This window comes from Rattus norvegicus, chromosome 16 (genome assembly GCF_036323735.1).
Source record: "Rattus norvegicus strain BN/NHsdMcwi chromosome 16, GRCr8, whole genome shotgun sequence".
Classification (NCBI taxonomy): domain Eukaryota; kingdom Metazoa; phylum Chordata; class Mammalia; order Rodentia; family Muridae; genus Rattus; species Rattus norvegicus.
In genome coordinates this window covers 49,387,428-49,405,936 of record NC_086034.1, presented here as the reverse complement: position 1 = coordinate 49,405,936, position 18,509 = coordinate 49,387,428, and the positions used below count along the sequence as shown (strand labels likewise).

Here is an 18,509-nt window from a genome sequence, read left to right as displayed (position 1 = left end):
TAAAGACGTATTGCTGTGTATCTAGATTGCTCAATTTTTAATAGTACATTAAAGATTCTTGGAAAAATGAAAAGAAATTCAACAAAGCATGAATTATTTTTCTCTAAAGATGACTATTAGTCTAAAAGAATAAGGGGCAGTCACACAACAAACCAGAAACGTTGCTTTTTCACCTCCCGGATTTCATTCAGTTACCCCACTTGCATAATAGTTCAGGAGACAATTTCCTCTTATTTTATCTGACACAAAGGTGACAAAAGGAGTCATCCTGATTGCCTGATGAGATTTCTTAAACCACGTGTGACAGTAGGACTAGATTCTTCTCTCTTTTGCCTGAGAGCTGGCCTCAGGAAATACACATTCTTTGTTGTTTTTCCTTATTCCATGGGTATAGTCACTGACAAGGACTACTGGTAACAGTTGATAAAGATTGATTGCAGAGAGCACAGTTGGTGGTTCAGTGGAAAATTTGAGATGACCAAGATCTGATTTCACACCCACAGTCTCTCATCTCCCACCTATTACTTTCACTCCCTTTCTCTCTTCTTTCCCTCTCTCTTTCTCTCTCCACCTCCCACACTTCTGTTCCCTGCTTTCTTTCTACCCATCTCCCCATCTCTTACTCTCCTCTCTCATTCTCTCTCAGTCTCCTCTCTCTTTTCACCCCCTACCCTCCTTCCTTTCTCCCTGTCTTTCTTTTCCCTCTCTCTTCTCTTCCCCATCTCTCTGTGCATATGTGTAGGTATGTGTTTGCACATGTCTATGTGTGTGTGTTGTGTGCATACATGTGTGTGAATGTTTGCATGTACATATGTGTGTGACTCTGTCTGTACATTGTGTCTCTGAGGGAATGTGGACTGACCAGACTTTAACCATTAGGATGGCCTCTTCAATTGCTTCTCTGCCTTATTTGTTGCCATTTGCTCTCTCACTGAACCTTGGACTTAATCTTTTCATGGAGACTGTTTGGCCAGCATGACTCCAGGATCTGTCTTCCTACACACCTTCTCTTTCACTACGTTCACAAGTGCTTAGCACAAAGTATGCAGCTTTATGGGGAGTATGCATTCCCAAAGTCAAGTCTTCAAGCTTGTAAAATAATCACTTTCCTCACCGAGCTCCTAAATCCTTGTTTTTTATTTTTGTTTGTTTTGTTTTTCATATCCCCTTAAACATCAGTGAAAGGTTTACATACATAAAGATATATCCAGTATTGTGATCCAGTACCTAAAAATATCTTTTGGTTGTCTTTTTTAGTTACTTAGTATATAGACAGATTTAAATGTATATAACTGCCTTGTTATGAAGACATTCAAAATGTTTTCTCCTAGCTATTTTGAAATATACAAATATCATTGACTATAGTCATCCTAGATTGACATAACACACAGAATTGATTGCTGTGATCTGTAACTTTGCATCTGTTTGCCAACCCCTCCCTATCTCCTTCTCCCTTCATTGTTTTTAGAACTCTGGCTTCCAGTATTTTCCTTCCTTCATCTATCATGAAAGGAAGATAAATATGCCTAAAACTTATGAGATGTGCCTCACGTATGTTCTTCACTTTCTCATTATAGCCTTCCTGTTCCCTTGTGTGCATATTGAAAGTTAATATTCCTTAATAAGCAAGCATTACACGGTAACTTGATCTGGTACAGGGGAGCTCAGTCAGTCGGACTGTCTATGTAAGCATGGAAACCAGAATTCAATGACCAGAACCCATGTAAAAGGCAAGATTTAGTGGTATGCTCATATAATCCCAGTTCAGGGGAGATGTTGACTGGTGATACTTGGGGCTTAGTGACTGGACAGCTGAGCCAAATTGGCAAATCCCAGGACCCAGAGATAGATCCTACCTTAGATAAAAACATAGTATGTGAGTTTTGCACTTTCATATAAGTACACAAGTGTACATATACCCATACACATGTGTAACTGCACACACAGAGAAACAACTCCTTCACATACCCACCTCAACAACAACAAATACAATAACAATATCAATGAGACAATAAAATTACAAGCTTCACATGCATACAAAGGTTTAACATATACAAAATATATTTCACTGTAATATATATATACACATATATGCATTATATGTATACATACATACATACATACATACATACATATTGTACATAGTCAAAGCACCTCACTGTTCTTTACTTCCAAGGCAACAATTGATAATTGTTCTCAATCTGCATGTGGCAATGAAACATTTGGGCTTTCATGTCATTTTTTTTTCAGAGTTTGGGTACATTGCCAGCTTGTAATGAAGATTACAGCTAAATAAATGACTCGATAGTCAACCTTCTAGAAATGGTTGTATTTAGCTTTTAGGGTAATCGCAACTTCACTGTGGTATTAGTAATCTCATCAACTTTTTGGTTAGGGATGGATAAATAACTAGCTTTTAGTATGTAAATTACCAACAAAAACGTTTTGCAGAAAATGGGTCAGGTTAGAGATGTAAATGAGGCCTAAAATGTCTCATTAGGTTTTGAATTGCCTTTTTTTCCCAAGCATTATAAATCTTGTGAGCTTTTGGGGTAATTTTCTTGCTTGAATAAGTTAGTAAGGTCTTTCCCAATAATAAATGAACAAAAATACCTCTAAAACTAATTCTGCTTGAAAAGACAGAACAAATTGAATGTTGAAGTATCATTCATTAGAAAGTTACCCAATATTTCTGCTTCCTACTATTTCCCGATAATAAGGTACCCAAGGCATAAGCAGCAATGCACAGATTCTGCCTGCACCACAGTGTTCAGGTAGGGAAGAGAAATCTCTACCAGTTGACTCTGTCCAAAGTCAGTTGTCCAGTTGAAGGATGGGTACTGTCCACGTCTCTCAGATTTGGGTACTGATCATTAAGGATAGAGTGTGAATCTTGTCGTTGGTGAAGGAATGGATCGTCTTTCTGGAGGATGTCTCCTTGGTCGTCTTCTATGAGGTCCCATTACACTGCTCATTATGACACCATGTTTTCAGGAAAAAAGTGCTGGATAAAACTGATCTCCCTAATAGTACAGCTCTTGGGTCAGGGCTGGCTGTTAAATGATAACCATGGATGTATAAACCCAGTGATTCTGCTTTAGATCTTATGAAACACTAATGAAATAGTGCCACATCACAGAGCAAGGCTGTCAGGATGCAGTTAAACACATCTCCCCTTAACCACATCAGTTTCCACTCTACAGACCACTAATTTAGAGCCGACTAAATTAGCCTTGTGTGACAAAGTATGAAGAGTGTGCTGGTTCTGTGTTCATCTCTCACAGCACTGCCAATGTTTAGGAACGTTTAACATGTCAAACTCATGACAGGGGGCTGAGGTTTTGTCCCCACGAAAGCTGCAAATGTGAAATAGTAAATCTGCAATTACAGCAACCACCTCTATTTAACAAGCTTAAAAATATTTAAAAAGGGAAATCAATACCACCATCGTTTGGTTTGTTTTTTGTTCAGGGGCTAGCTGAGGATAAACAAACTCCATAATTGGGAAAGTGCATGAGGAGAGATTTCATAGACTGTTGGCTGTAGACAGTCCTGCTGCCCGAATTCATGGAAACCAGCTCTATCTGAAATGGCCATGGCAGTGATTGCCCACTTCTCCATACAGCTCCCTTTATTATTTCCCAGTAGCAAGCCTTCTAATGGATCTTTGTGGGGGGAAAAGTGTGGTGGTTTGAATGAGAATGACCTCCACAGGCTCATATATGGAGGCTTGGTCCTTAGGGAGGGGCTCTTTGTTGTGGTAGGTGATGTCTTGTCAAAGGAAGAGTGTCAGCGGGGTGGGTCTTGAGGTTTCACTATGCCCAGGCTAGTCCCAGTGTCTCTCTTCTTTCTGCTATTGGCAGAGCTGGTTATTGAACTCTCAACTACTTCTCCAGCACCATGTCTGCCTTGATGTTGCTATGCTCCTCTCTCATGACGACCAACACTCTCAAGCTGTACGGTTAAATGCTTTTCTTTATAAAAGTTTTTACGGTCATGGTGTCTTGTCCCAGCAACAGAACACTGACTAAGACACTGAGAATTATTTCACTTTTTCTTAAGAGATCCAAATTTTATCTTTATATGTCACAAGTCCTTAAGGATCAGATTTTTTATGATTTCATTATTTTATACATGAAGGAAAATGGTGAACTAACAGACTTCACAAAGTCATCTCATCATCATTGGTCTGCACTGTCTACTAAAATTTATAGATAAATAAGAAATATTCTCAAGGTGTTTCAGGAGAAGATGAGGCAGTGACAGAAGACAGTGAGGCTACTCGGACTCACCTCAGTGGGTGAAAACACCAGGGTTATTGGGTGTTCTGTACCTGTCTTGTGGCATGCTCTTTGGTGGAAGAGTTACTTCGGGAGACAGGAGAGATATCTGGACAGTGAACTATGTGTCTGTGAATGCATTTATATGGGGTACATCTCACTTGTCCCCTTTTATTCTCTTCACTACTAACACTACTGCTGGCCTCCTGAAATCTCACACCTCCTTTCTTCTCACCCCTGGGTGCTCAGATCTTTCTCTACCTTTTATGGTAGTTACATGTTTCAGACAGTCTGACATGTTTTCTCTCTCTAGTCAGCACTGCCATTCAAAGACCAACTTCCTAGACTTCAAGGGAGCAAGAAGCACAGCCCCTGGTTCTGTTAGTCACATCTCTAACTTTACATCTCCTTCATAAATGCAGAAAAGACCAATATGGTTTTGCTTGTTTGTGTAATTTACTACCCACCGTGTTCTCAATGAATCCATTTTTTTCCTCCAAACATTCACACAGAAACTCAGTAAGCATGATTAATTATAGGATAATAAGATACAGAGAATGTAGACTCCCTAACTAAGATAATGTCCTCTATTCTGGTACTAGAATGAAATTAGGTAAAAATGATTCCCAATTCAATGTTTTGCTACACAGGATGAGCACAGAGACTCTGAAGAACATGTTTCTTGTACTTAGTCTGGTGATGAGCGTAAGCTCTCTCCACACATCGGCAATCCATCCTTGCAGTCGGTTATTTGTAGGTGTGATTCACACTAAGATCCCACAACATACCTGACTCTTTCCCCTCAATATACACAGCCTCAGGTAGAGTAGAAGATCCTTGCTAAAAATTCAATGCATATTTTTTGCTGGTGAACATTGCATACCCCAAAGCAATCAGTGGTCAAGGAGGACAGATACATAGAGAATGTCTTTCCTCTCATCCTCACATTGGGCTTTGGATCTTCAAATGTGAAATGCCACCTGTGTGGTCAGGTGTCTCCCTGTGTGGTCATTTGATCTCGAGCAGGCAGCACTGTTTTATGAAGGGGTAGACTCTGTGACATAGGCCCTAGTCTGTGGACATAGGCCAGGATGGGCTGGGCTGGCAGGTTAGAATGTGTCTCTGTTTCTGTCTGGTCTCTGCTTCCTAGTGTACCAAATGTGAAGTTGTCACTTGTCACTGTACTTTCCTACCACCATACCTCTCTTCTAAGCTTCACGACTGGGACGGGCTGAAATCATGTGCCCTAAAATGTTTTATTTAATCTCCTTCCTTCCATTGCTTAGTCAGTGACATGAAAGTGACCGATTTAATTAGGAGAGAAGAATTATCTTTTTATCATTCATTTATCTTTTAGACACTTAGGTAGCCCAGTCACACATGGATCCTAGGTGCTCACGGGTTGCAAGAACTCCCTTTGTCATGCTGCCTGCGCAGCTGTGTGGTCAGATTTCTGGATCTGACCCAGGCTCTGCTTTGAAGTCGCAACTACTTTTATTCATAGACCTAAAGACCTGTATTTGAGAGAAGACAGTAAAATGCCCACCTTCCAGGTGTGTGCTCATTGCCAGGATTGCAACTGGAATCATATTTTTAGAACACGTAGTTACCTACTTTTTCTGTGTATGTGTGTACATGAGCACCATGTGCAGGCAGTGCCTGCAGAGGTCAGAGTAGAGCACAGGATTCCTAGGAACTGGAGTCACAGGCAGCGAGCTGGTAAGCACCATGTAGATGCTGGGAATTGAACGCAGGTTCTTTGCATCAACAAGTAAGTACTCTTAACGGCAGCACCATCTCTTTAGTCCTGTAGTCCAAACCTTATTTTAATATTACCCCTCTGCATATTTCTCATCATTTATCAGACTACAGAATAGATCGTGGCTGGGTGGTGAAGGACCCTTACTCTCACAGCAGACATGACATATGTCTAGGGTTGCTGCAATTTTCTAACAACCCAGTTTAATTTGTTTCTTGAAAGAAATGCTTATGTAAATGTTTATCTAGGTTACTTTCCAGGGCTATTTTTATCTTTATGCAAAGTCCTAATGATTTAGTTTGAATCCACCCAAGTGCCCCTTTTTCAAGGATTTAAAGTCCCTGTCTCATGCCAGGTGATACTTTACTGTAACGGGTATATCTGGTATGCCTTCCAGTTCTCATTTCTCAGACAGCAGGAATGGATGGGTAGGTCAATGGTGATAGAATAATTCCCAAGAACTAATTCAGTTCAAGCAGGAAGAAAATATGGGACACCAAGTTAGGCACTTCGAATTTGCTCCATTTAGGCTTATGACATGGGTTAAATGATTTAATTTCTCCCAATGTCGGGTCCTTCATCTGAAAAAAAATAGGATGTTAGATCTGTTATCCCTAAGGTGTCTGCTAATTTGAACGTCCCACTGTAGGGGATTCCTCTTACCACAAGGGACTGGAAATTGTTAATTGCTTCAGAAGTATGTCCACAGACAAATTAGGTAGCACTGGACAGAGAATGCAGCTTCCCTCATTTGATGTTGTTGGTGACTGTCAGTTTTTTCCATAGTTAAAAAAGTTCCTTCACTGCCTGCATGCTCCCTCTATCAGAATAACTATGCTGACTACCCAAATGCAGATAGGAAAACAATGAAAACAGTACAAAAATTAAGCCATGTGCTAAATAAACACACTGTAAATCTGACACACTGATGTTAAGTTTCAGGCAAATACATATATCCAATTTACAAAGCACACAGCTTTTGTTGAGAGAAGAAATTGAATTATATACTATGTCTTGTCGTCCCAAAGTGTTTTTCTTTGCTGTGACCATTTTAGTGAAATAAGTTAAAAGAAATCACCTTATAATATATATTTTTTGATATACATATGTGTTTGTAAGTACTGTGAATGAAGACTTGTTAAGTTTACCTTTCATATTTTGGGGTTGTAATTTTATTTTAAAATTTAGTTTGAGTGCAAAAATCCATGCGTCCTAAAATAGTTTAAATTTAAATTTTGTCTATAAAGGGGAATATGATAAGTTATTTTATTATTGCATTTTATATAATATTATACTTACTTATGTTCAATATTTACATTTTAAAACATTTTGATTTTTATGACTAATTGTTTTTCAAACTGAATAATTTTCAAATGCCATAGATTGGGATAAAACATAGGATAATTACCCATGCACATTTTGCAAATACTTAGATTTAATTTAATTAACTTCTATTTTACATTTTTTCACAATATATTTTGATTATATTCATTTCCTAACAGTATGTATATATATATATATATGTAGGTGTAGAGCGGCAAGTTGCAAAAGGTACCCTGATTCCTGGTTGAGACAGGTTGAATTCCCCGGGAGACTCTAAAAGGGACGGCAGGTGCATTCCCAGCCTCCCAGATCAGGGTGCCACTATCGCAGTCCACAAACTCCTGTAGAGAGATTTGAGACAAACCCCTCCTCCACAGGTGAGAACATGACCACAGGTCGTGTAGGCTCAAGACAGATCAGTTGTAGAGACAGGACCACACCCCCAAATATGTAGATGAGGTCTGACCCATTCAAAAAACTGTATTTAAGGGTTGTGTTCAGAACTAAAGGTGTGAAAGAGTCACTCCATCATCTGAGAGCTTCTGTCACAAGAGCTGTAACACCTCCGCCTGGGGAAGAGATCTGCTTTCCAAAAATCACCTCCAGAAGCCCTCCTGCATCTCTTGCTGGCGAGTCAGTTTCCTGTTGGCTAAGCCCCGCCTGAGGTGGAACAACACCTGCCCAAGTTCTCCTCCTTTTTCCTGGACCCACCAACCTAGCCGGACCAGAGATCTCCGCGGAAAACCTCCGGCACTGAGGCCCACATATACATAGAAGGTAAAGTTGGAAAGTCATAGTATACGTGACTATCATTTGGCCTGGGTGATTATACTTCTATTGCTTTCTGATCATTCTGATTTTTTAAAAAATTATATATTCCTGTTTTTACAGATTGCTGAAATCTCAAAGATTACAGATACACCTACACTTGAACACTATTCATCCCAGCATGGGTTAGATTACGAGGCTCTGTGAATGGGAATGAGTAAAGCAGATTAACACACACATGCACATACAGGGGGAGGGAGAGATGAGAGAGAGAGAGAGAGAGAGAGAGAGAGAGAGAGAGAGAGAGAGAGAGAGAGAGAGAGATATTCCCTGGAAGCATTTTAACGTTAGAATGAGTGTATTAACAGAGTGAAATGAAGTGAGTTTGATTCTTTAGTGAGAGAAGAACTGAGAACAAGGCTCACTAGGCTGAACTGAAAAGCCTCAAGGACCAAACAACAAACTACATTTTCACTAGTAGCAAAGTTTTCTCTGAAGAGCTTAACAAAACTTTAGTTCTCTTTACCTAAATCTCTGACCTCAAAATGCAATGGGAATCAGGAAGGAAGGAAGGATGGAGGGAGGGAGGGAGGGAGGGAGACAGGAGGGAGAGACGGAGAGAGGAAGTGAGAGAAGGAAGAATGGAGGGAGGGAAGGAGGAATGGAGGGAGAGAAGGAGGGAGACAGCGAAGATGCCATCATTCTGATAACTTGCTTGCCCTTCAGCATGAATTTATAAAATCAGATACAATTATGTTCTGGTAACAGGATTGGGTTTTGCCATAATGATTTATATATGACTATATACCAATACTACCAACCTAACATATTCACTCCTAGGTCTCACCTACTGTGTGTGACTGATGCTATCTATAAATGCATTCTTCATTCATTTGAGCAAGAACATTATTGTACTTTCTCTGAAAAACTGGTCCCATTACCTGATCAAGTTTCAAAGAGTCATCAGGTTTCACCAAACTTCTTTTTTTAAATAAAATATATACTACTTCTTCTGCTAAGCAAATACATAGTCAAGCCACAACTTCTCTTGTAATTCTTCTGTATCCATCTGTATCTACAGAGATGTATCCATCCATTCAAAATGTCCCTACTCATTCCTTTACTAAATGTTATTTATTGTTGTCTTTTTTCAATGATAGAACCAAGCTGAAAAGTAAGAAAAATATTTTAAATAATTATTTTTCCTTAATGATGCACTGTGAGGAACTGAGAAAAGTAATTATGTACATATTACATCTTGTAAAGAATTAAAAATAAGACATCCAAACGTCTTACATAACTTGATGGTAGTTACTAACTTAAAGTATATTTTGGTCTTTGATATGCTATATTAAGAAAATAAATTCCTTCTTAGGAAAGATGATTATGCTTTTTACTTAACTGTCATTTTAAACTTATTTCCCTGACCTGCCTGCTTGATTTTAAATGTTGCAAATATTTTAGTCTGAGTTTATTTTCTCTACCCCAGACAACAAGTCATACCCAACTGTGCCCTGCGTCAGCTCACGGATGTGAAGGCACTCGCTCATAACACCTGTGTGGAGGTCAATGCTGTCTAATGCATTTTACAAAAGAGCTAACACTAAACAAGGCATCATGTTGCTCTGGCCACCACTGGATCTGAGCCTTGTGGAAGCCAAAAGCACTGTCTAGCAGAAAGGAGAGACCTGCTCTCCACACTAATTCACACTCAATATGGTAAGTGGCAGCCCTGAACTTGTCACTAGCTAAGAGGCAGTTTGCTTAACTGACACATTGCCAGTAAGGGGGTTTGGGGGGAGGCTTGCTGGGAGAAAGCAGGCTGATGGCTACTCTCTAAGGGCAAGGGAGAAAGAGAAAGTAGGGGAGCTGTAAATAAATAATACAACACAGTTGTGATGTAAATTTGCCAAAGAAGGCAGGAGGGAATGCAAAGCAAGCACAGAGACCCTTGTTTCCAATCTCCGTGTTGTGACATTTCGGATTCTTCCACAACGTCAAACCATCGGATGCAGCTGAGTGCGACAAGGCTTTTGGAAAGACCAGGATGGGTCCTTTTATTCGATTTTTTTCTTCCAATATCTTGCAATGAAGGCCAATTAAACAAGAAAGAATCTGACAGTTACATTACAAAACAACAACATGGTAATAAAGGACTTTCTTCTACTATTATAAAAATAGTGAGGTGAATAGCTAATTTTTGCAAATTGTCCAACTGTCCTTATAATTAAAACTTAACTTGTCGGTGCTTCTACTGAACTGCTTGCTTTAAAGTACTTCTAACTGTGAATATGACACCATCAGAAGGGTCCTCCATCCTGCGCTAGGGTGAGGGTGTTTATATTTACACACGTGGAGTAATTGTATCCTCATAGGATCACAGGCAGCACATTCATAAGGCATAAAACCATGTTTGAGGGACTGGTGCTAAGTGGCAAGAGATATGGTTTCCAAAGACTGCACAATCAGGATCTAAGAATAAGGAGATACTTTCAGAAAATACCATGCTAAAAGCCCGGTTTTTCTTTGGTTGCAACAGAAATTTTGGGGTTGGTAGGGATAGAAGGAAAGAAAGAATGAAAGAAAAAAGAAAAAAACAGGAAGGAAATTAAATTTCTATTTTCACAGGCAATAACGTGTCATACAATTTGCAATTAAAAATAAATTAGGCACAAAATCTGCAACAGATTGTTTTTAAACTTTCATTAAACCTCTTGAGTTATGCTGCTCGATGCAATGTGCTAACAGAAATGCTAGGGTTGAAATGAGTTTCTGGCATATAAAATAAAACTATGTCTTCAATCTAAAAAATTTAATTTACAGCTTAGCTGATTGGATGTAGCATTTTAACACCACTTTGGAGGTTGAAGAACAGCGAGCGCCATAATCTGCTGAGTATTTTGATCACTACTACACAAGCATGTAACATACTTTGTGTTCAAGGGGAACCTTTATCCAGGATGCAAAGCTGGTGCTGAATTATAATCACATTCGAAAAGATTGCAAGCTTGTGGGTATTAAGCTTTGCACTCCCAAGCTTAGGCAGGATTTAAGCCACCTACTCTGGGACCGTACAGTTGATCTGATAAGATACTATTAGAGCCTGAAGTTTATTTTTATTAGAAGTTTCCTATTCAAGGTCTCAAAGGTTAGACCTTTTTAGTGCTAATCAAAAGTGTTTTCATGCAAGCTCCAGTGACACTTACAAGCAGATGGAATGAGAGAGAGAGAGAGAGAGAGAGAGAGAGAGAGAGAGAGAGAGAGAGACGGAGGGAGGGAGGGGAGGGGAGGGGGATGGGGATGGGGAGGGGAGAAAGGAGTCATAGACACAATGGTTAGCTGCCTAAATGAAAGGAAATCTTGAAGGTCCAAAAACAACTTCTGATGTCTTAGATGTTATTCCAGATTTCTTTGGTGTATTTGTCTGAAAAAGATTTGTGAGATATTTTCCCTACTTGATTTAAATAACTTATTTAAATGACAGATGCCATCTGTATCAGAAAGCACTCGACTATTTTGCTGAACTTTTTCTGTTCTGATGAATCAGGGAGTTATTTCTGGAGCAGGTGCTGTTCACATCCAGGCTCTAATATGTGATAAAGGGGAAGAGCAAAGGAGGGCTCAGAATTCAGTTTCACGTACTTTCTTAAAGTGATCATCAAACATTTCTGAATGGGATGCATGCTTGCAGCCAACCATTGAACTGAGCACTGGGACCCCACTGGAGGTGTTAGAGAAAGGACTGAAAGAGCGGAAGGGGTTTGCAGCCCACAGGAAGAACAACAATATCAACCAACCAGATCCTCCAGAGCTAAACCATCAAGCAAAGAGTACACATGGAGGGACCCATGGCTCCAGCCACAAATGTAGGAGAGGATGGGCTTGTTGGACATCAGTGGGGGGAGAGGCCCTTGGTCCTGTGAAGGCTCGATGCCCCAGTGTAGGGAAATGCTAGGGCGGGGAGGCAGGAGTACCAGGTGGGTGAATGAGGAAGCATCCTCATAGAGGCAGGGGGAGGGGTGATGGGATAGGGGGTTTGCAGAGGGGAAACTCGGAAAGGGAACAACATTTGAAATGTAAATGAATAAAGTATCCAACAAAAAAATTGAAAAAAAATTCTGGGTGAAATTTGGTGAAAGAAGAGTATTAGTTATATCGACATGTATCAGAAATGTACAAGTCCTGAATCTAACATCTTGTATTCATTTATTAATCTTTAATTATCTAGTGGGTATTTGGGGAGTTATTTTATAGTTGTGTCATTATGATTGAAAAGTCAAGGGTCTATGATAATTTCAGAACAATCTATTTCTTCACTCTTATTTAGCATTTTAATGTTTAATTTTGTTCTTCTAACAAAGTTTTTTTATTTCTACTAAAATAACATAAAATAGAACTTGACCAGTTGAAGATGACCAGTTGAAGAGGCTAAAAAGTGAACACCATCTCTCTTTCCAGGTCATTATGATTAAGTGTGATACGTTTAAGTGTATTTTATCATTTGTGTCTGATATCTCCATGGTTTCTATGTTTGATTGTCTCATCTGCTTAGAGAGAATGCTGGGTGCAATGTAGTCAGAATCCCGAATTACGCTTCCCCTGGATTGCTGGTAAAATGTAATCTACTGGCAAACAAGCCGACTGGAGAATGCAGGTGGCTGGAGATAATTGTACAAATTCTCTGAATAGGAGCTCAACAACCATTTGTATTGTACAGTCAACCCAGTCAGAGAAGAGCTGGAAAAATGGTTTCTGATATATGGATATAGAAGACAAGTTGGGAAAGGTCAGGGAGATGGAGGGTTTAGATTTCTAAGTGGTCCTGATGATACAGATGGGGTTATATCATAAAGTGATGGGAATACTTTCAGACAAAATCTCTTGAGAGAGCTGAAGTCAGCATACAGTCCAGGTACCTGAATGTCCCTGCTTTTTGTGGTAATATCTTCAATAGCCAAGTTACTTCATCATATAATTCTCCAGCAATAGATAAATGGATAAAGATGATGCACTGTGACACACATAGCTGGCCTAGTTTAATTTAGCTGTAAATAAGGAACAAACCACTTCCTAATTGGATTTAAGTCCTACTGCACCAATATCAGGTACCATTACAGGATCAAAAATCTATGGCTAGATAGGACATGGGTGCTATTAGAGACCCTATTTTCTTTTTTTGCTAAATGAACATAGTATTAAATGGACTTATAATGACTTATCATTGTACCCATAGATCAGTGTCTCTCTTAACCTTCAAATATGAAGCTTATATTTTCAGCAAATGATGATTAACACAGTGACCTATTACGTTAACACATTGTCCCAGGTCCAGAGAATAACAGATCTCAGAGGGTGATAGAAGATATGTCTATCCATGTCTACGTCTACGTCTACGTCTACGTCTACGTCTACGTCTACGTCTACGTCTACGTCTACGTCTACGTCTACGTCTACGTCTACGTCTACGTCTACGTCTACGTCTACGTCTACGTCTACGTCTACGTCTACGTCTACGTCTACGTCTACGTCTATCACATCCCCTTTGCCTAAGCCCTGGGTATCATTACAGAAGATATAGTAAAATGACTGTAAGAAGTAAGGGTGACTTCTAGTCATAGTACAGTGGCACATTTAAACTCACAATGATTGTAAGAGTGTGCACAAAGCCTGTGTAAAACCAATGTGTTAGAACAAATCTCAGCATGGAGAGGGGAGGTGACCACAGACTCTCATGACTAGCCAGTCAGTAAGTTATTAGATACTGATAGCTGCTATAAGAGATAGAGTCAGTTTTCTCTGTGAGTGAAGCCCTAGTAAGTTGACCATACTCTATTAGAAGGTCACACATTCAAGAATAATTCAAGCCATCATAAACTAGCTTTGGTAGATTTTTAAAAACTGAGGGAGGGTTGATTCAGTATAGAGGAGTTCGTAGATCTGGGAAGAGTTATGGAGTAACTAAAAGCAAAGTACATTATGGGAAATTCTCAAAGAATGTACTGCATATAGTTGTGTGTTACTTAAAAAGAAAATTAAAATTATCTTTCGAAAGAAACTAAGGTGGAACTAGAAATTATCAGGTTAAGCCAGATAAGCCAGATTCATAAAGATAAATATCACATGACTTTCTCTCATGTATGTAATCTAGCTTGAGAGCAAACAACAGCAAAAGGACATGAAAATAAACCTGGGACTAGTTGGGACAATGCAGGGCATTGTCAGGACAGGGAAGAAAAGGAGGTGGCAAGAGACAGTAAGTGGTACTGAAAATGACGAGTGTAATATACACATGTATGATGTCACTGTGAAAGCTATTATTTTGTATAACATATGCTGACATAAATAAGCCTGCATAGTGAATAGCACATGTGCTTGTACACACACACACACGAACACACACACACACACACACACACACACACACACACACCAATAACTACAGCTCTGAGTCTGTAAGCAGCATACATCTAGTCCTATTACCCAGCAGTCTTTGAGGCATTATCAAGTCAACGCTCACAGGGATCTCATTGCAAAGAGGAAAAGATAATCTTCAAGGGCCTATGATTGCACAAAAGCTAATTCCTCAGGGATGTGTGCAGCTTTAAAAGGATGAGCCTGGTGGCTTGAAGCATTCTATAATAAATTCAAGAAAGATTAAAGACATGTGGTGGCTGATGGAGGGTGTGCAAAGTGTCCAGCAGCTTGGCTATGGTATTCTGGAACAAAGCAACCCCGTGCCGTTCCCATCAGACTGCTCTACGTTCCCAGAGTTTGATCTCTCTAAAATAAATGACATCACTTATTATGCCATGATTTTTTTCTTTTATGTTTCATTTTCTGAAACTTGGCCCTCTTCTGTTCTTCTACCTTTCATAGTATTCATTTTTAATGTCTCTTTTCTGTCTTGTCAACATCCTCTTTTTTAAGACTCTTCTTAAGTTCTCTGCCTTTCTTAGCCAAAGCTCTTTCCTGTGCGTTTTTATTTTCCCAATGTTCTGCACTTCATGGGGTTTTGATGATTTCCAGTCTGTATCTCTGCCACTGGTGATGTTCTAAGACCCAAGGCAGCATTGGCATGGCCTACTAGACACAGCACATCTGGATCAATTAGGGGAATCAAAGCTAAGATACTGTAAACTGGATTCAAGGTCTCTCTCTCTCTCTTCATTCCTTTAACACCCACCAATTCCTACTCTTTCTCCATCTCCGACAGATTTCATTTTGATTCCCTAAGATGACCATTTATACAAAATTGATATGCTGTCATTTTGAAAACTTTCAATGTCACTATGAACATCTGATGTCGGAAGATCTTATGAATTCAACCCAAATCTGGTTCTTAGGTCTGCCATTACTTTCTTCCTTACTTGATGCCTGATGTAGTGATGTTCATCATCCTCCTGTCAGATGCAGAACTCTGTCATCTGAATCCCCAAGAACAGTGGCAAGCAAAGCATAGTCTCAAGAGTTTCAACATTAGCATCATAGTTGTTAGAAAGAAAAACTCTTGAGCCATCAGCCTTATGAGATAACAGACTCCTCAGCTTGCTGTTTCCTGTTGTCAAACAAACACTTGTGTTACTTTTGATGAGTGTTAATACTATCAATCATTGGTCTGGTTGATGCATCCTCTGTAAGCTACGTAACTCTTGTTGGGAGAGACGCACTTATTTCACTTCCTCTATGCATAGATGCATTGCTAATGCATACTAGATGATGTCATTAGCAGAACATTCATGGTAGAGAGTAGTAGACATTACTACTGTTTTCTGTATTTCTCCAGGGTGGTGCTAAGTTTTCTCTTCTCTGACTTGTCTGCATGTTGCAGTTTGGCACATGCCTACATTTGTCTCGTGGAATGTGAAACTTATAAAATGGGTTTGACATATATCTTTAAACATCCAGTATATAGTTTTCTATATTTCTTGCTACATACCACCGTATGTACTAGTACTAGCATTCAGAAATAGTGATGTTTGTTGTATCACAATGGGTGGCAAAAAATGAGGAAGAAAGCTCAGAGCTGACTAAGATAGTTGGAGCGGGACTTTCAAGTTACTGAGACTAAGGAATAAGACTTAGCATTTCAAACTTGTCTGAAATTTGACTTTACCTTTCCCATCTTGGACTTCTTCAGTAATTATTCTTTTCTTTCCATATACCACACATAAACAATTATAAATATGCTGTCCAATAAATCTGCCTAATGTTTCAAGAGCCATGGCTTTGCAGATGTTCATCTCTTTGTGAAAAGGCTCAATTAAAAGAAAATACTCTTACCCAGAAAATTCCAACCATTCATTTAATTCAATTCAAATGTTCAATCTTCTGCTGATCTCCTCCGACTTCTCAGGACAAAGTCAAATGCTTTATCCTCTTCCACACTGACCTCCACAGGCCTTTGGAAGATTTCATGAGCACAGCTTACAATAACTGGCTTACCTGAGCATCCTTCTGCTCACCAAATAGCAACTTCCCATCTCTGGGAGCACAAGTTTCATCTGTATTCTTTGAGGGGAACTAGCATTTAGAAAATACTCTTACTGGTTTTCTTATGCATTTTTCAAGAAGCAAAGCAGCCCTGTCACTTACAGCCTCACGTACCACTGTACAGTAAGTAGCTCTTTAAGCTTTTTCTCATTATCTTCAATATTTGTTTGGTTGTTTTACCCCAAAGTCATGTGAGGTTAAGGTTTGCAGGAAGCAGCCTGCAATAATCCTTACATCTTTTGCTTAGCTGGCAACAATGCCTTGGTGTAATTAACCCCTTGAATATTGAAACTACAAATTTAGGAAGCAGTTGTGACAGCTTTATGAGAGAACTCAATGTGCTAAAAATTATGGTTTTTATCTCTTTCACCTGAATGCATTATCTATGTGAGCCCTGTATCATTTATCTGCCAACTTTCTGCCCAGTCCACAATTTGTGAGGACTTCAGCCCAGTTTTTTTTTCTTATGTCAGAGACTTGGTTCTGTGTGCGAGTATATGTTTCATCAGAAATTTGCTCTTCATGGATCACAAACAAGACATCTCAGATATACATGCATAATACCTCCTCCCACAAGATTTATTCATTGGTATGGTTGATGGTATTGTTTTTTTTCTGAGACAGCCTGGATGGCAGGAATGCCTTGTCCTTTGACTCCTCATAGCCATTCTAGAAAAGCTAGTATTCACGTAGCACAAAGTGGAACTCAGTAAGTTCCAGTTTTGTTTGCCTTAGTGGAAATGCCCTGTGGACAACCATAGCCTGGAATGTTTCAAAGGACATCCATAGATGAACTATCCATATGACCTAAATAGATTTTGTTCAGAGCAACAATAAATTTCATCTCACCTCACTCACCGATGCCCTAAACTTGAATGATCCCTTCTCAAATATACATGTGAAGTATTTGCAAACTATCACTTGGTTCCCTAGTAAATGTCATTATTTTCTCACAAAAATGTTGTGACATTAAAGCACTTGTGTTTACATATTCCTATCATATTTAACAATGGCAGCAGCATATAAGAACAGTGACATTGACAATTGCAGAGAGGAACTTGAAAGTGCAACTTTAAGTGACAGTTCATGCCTGAGTAAGAAGAAGATATGCATGCTCTCCGCTTAGGTTTTTAAGATCTGTGGGAGAAATGAATATATCTGTGAAATTGTGAAGAAAAAATGAAATGTCTGTGCTTATTTTGCTCTTACCTCTCAAACTGCAAAAGCAATGGCCCTCATGCATGACAAGTGCTTAATTCTGATGGATAGGCATTAAAATTGTATCTTGTGTTTGTATGCAGAAATGACAGTGTGAGAAGTATCTATCTGTTCCTTCAAGCAATCCTGGAACTATCTGAAACTCTGGACACAGAGTTTCATGGACACAGCACATGTATACTTACGTTGCATATCTATATATGTATACCTGTGAAAGTAGCTATATATGTATACCTGTGAAAGTAGGCACAGGGAGAGATTAGCAGCAACAGCATAGAAAATAGACCACTATCAAAGGTCTATGAATGTGTTCCTTCTTATGGCTCTCAAAATACCTATAATGCCTTCAGGTTTTAGTTGGAAAACATGATCCTGCCTCTCTTTGGCATATTCCTTAGCCATAATTACTTCTCGTTTGCTTGGAGACTACTACTAAGGTAAAAGAGCTACTTGAACTGAATGAAGCACCATTACCATCAGTCCAAACAAAGTGTGTTTACATGTTTCTAGCAGGCAGGTAGCATGCACAAAATGGATATGCTCAACAAGGTTGAGTCATTTCCTGGGCAAGGCAGAGTGGGATGCTGTGGGATGCTGTGAGATTTTTATCACAGCACGAAGTTCACAATTTGTGAACTGATTATAGAGAGAATCTTTCATTGAGTTGGAAG

At 39.3% G+C, this 18,509-nt stretch overlaps 1 protein-coding gene across 12 annotated transcripts in view; it reads right to left on the bottom strand.

Annotated features, from left to right (window-relative positions):
* The window catches only part of Tenm3 (teneurin transmembrane protein 3), a 2,726,621-nt gene that overhangs the window by 1,305,416 nt on the left and 1,402,696 nt on the right, over nt 1-18,509 (bottom strand). The gene's annotated exons all lie outside the window — the stretch shown is intronic.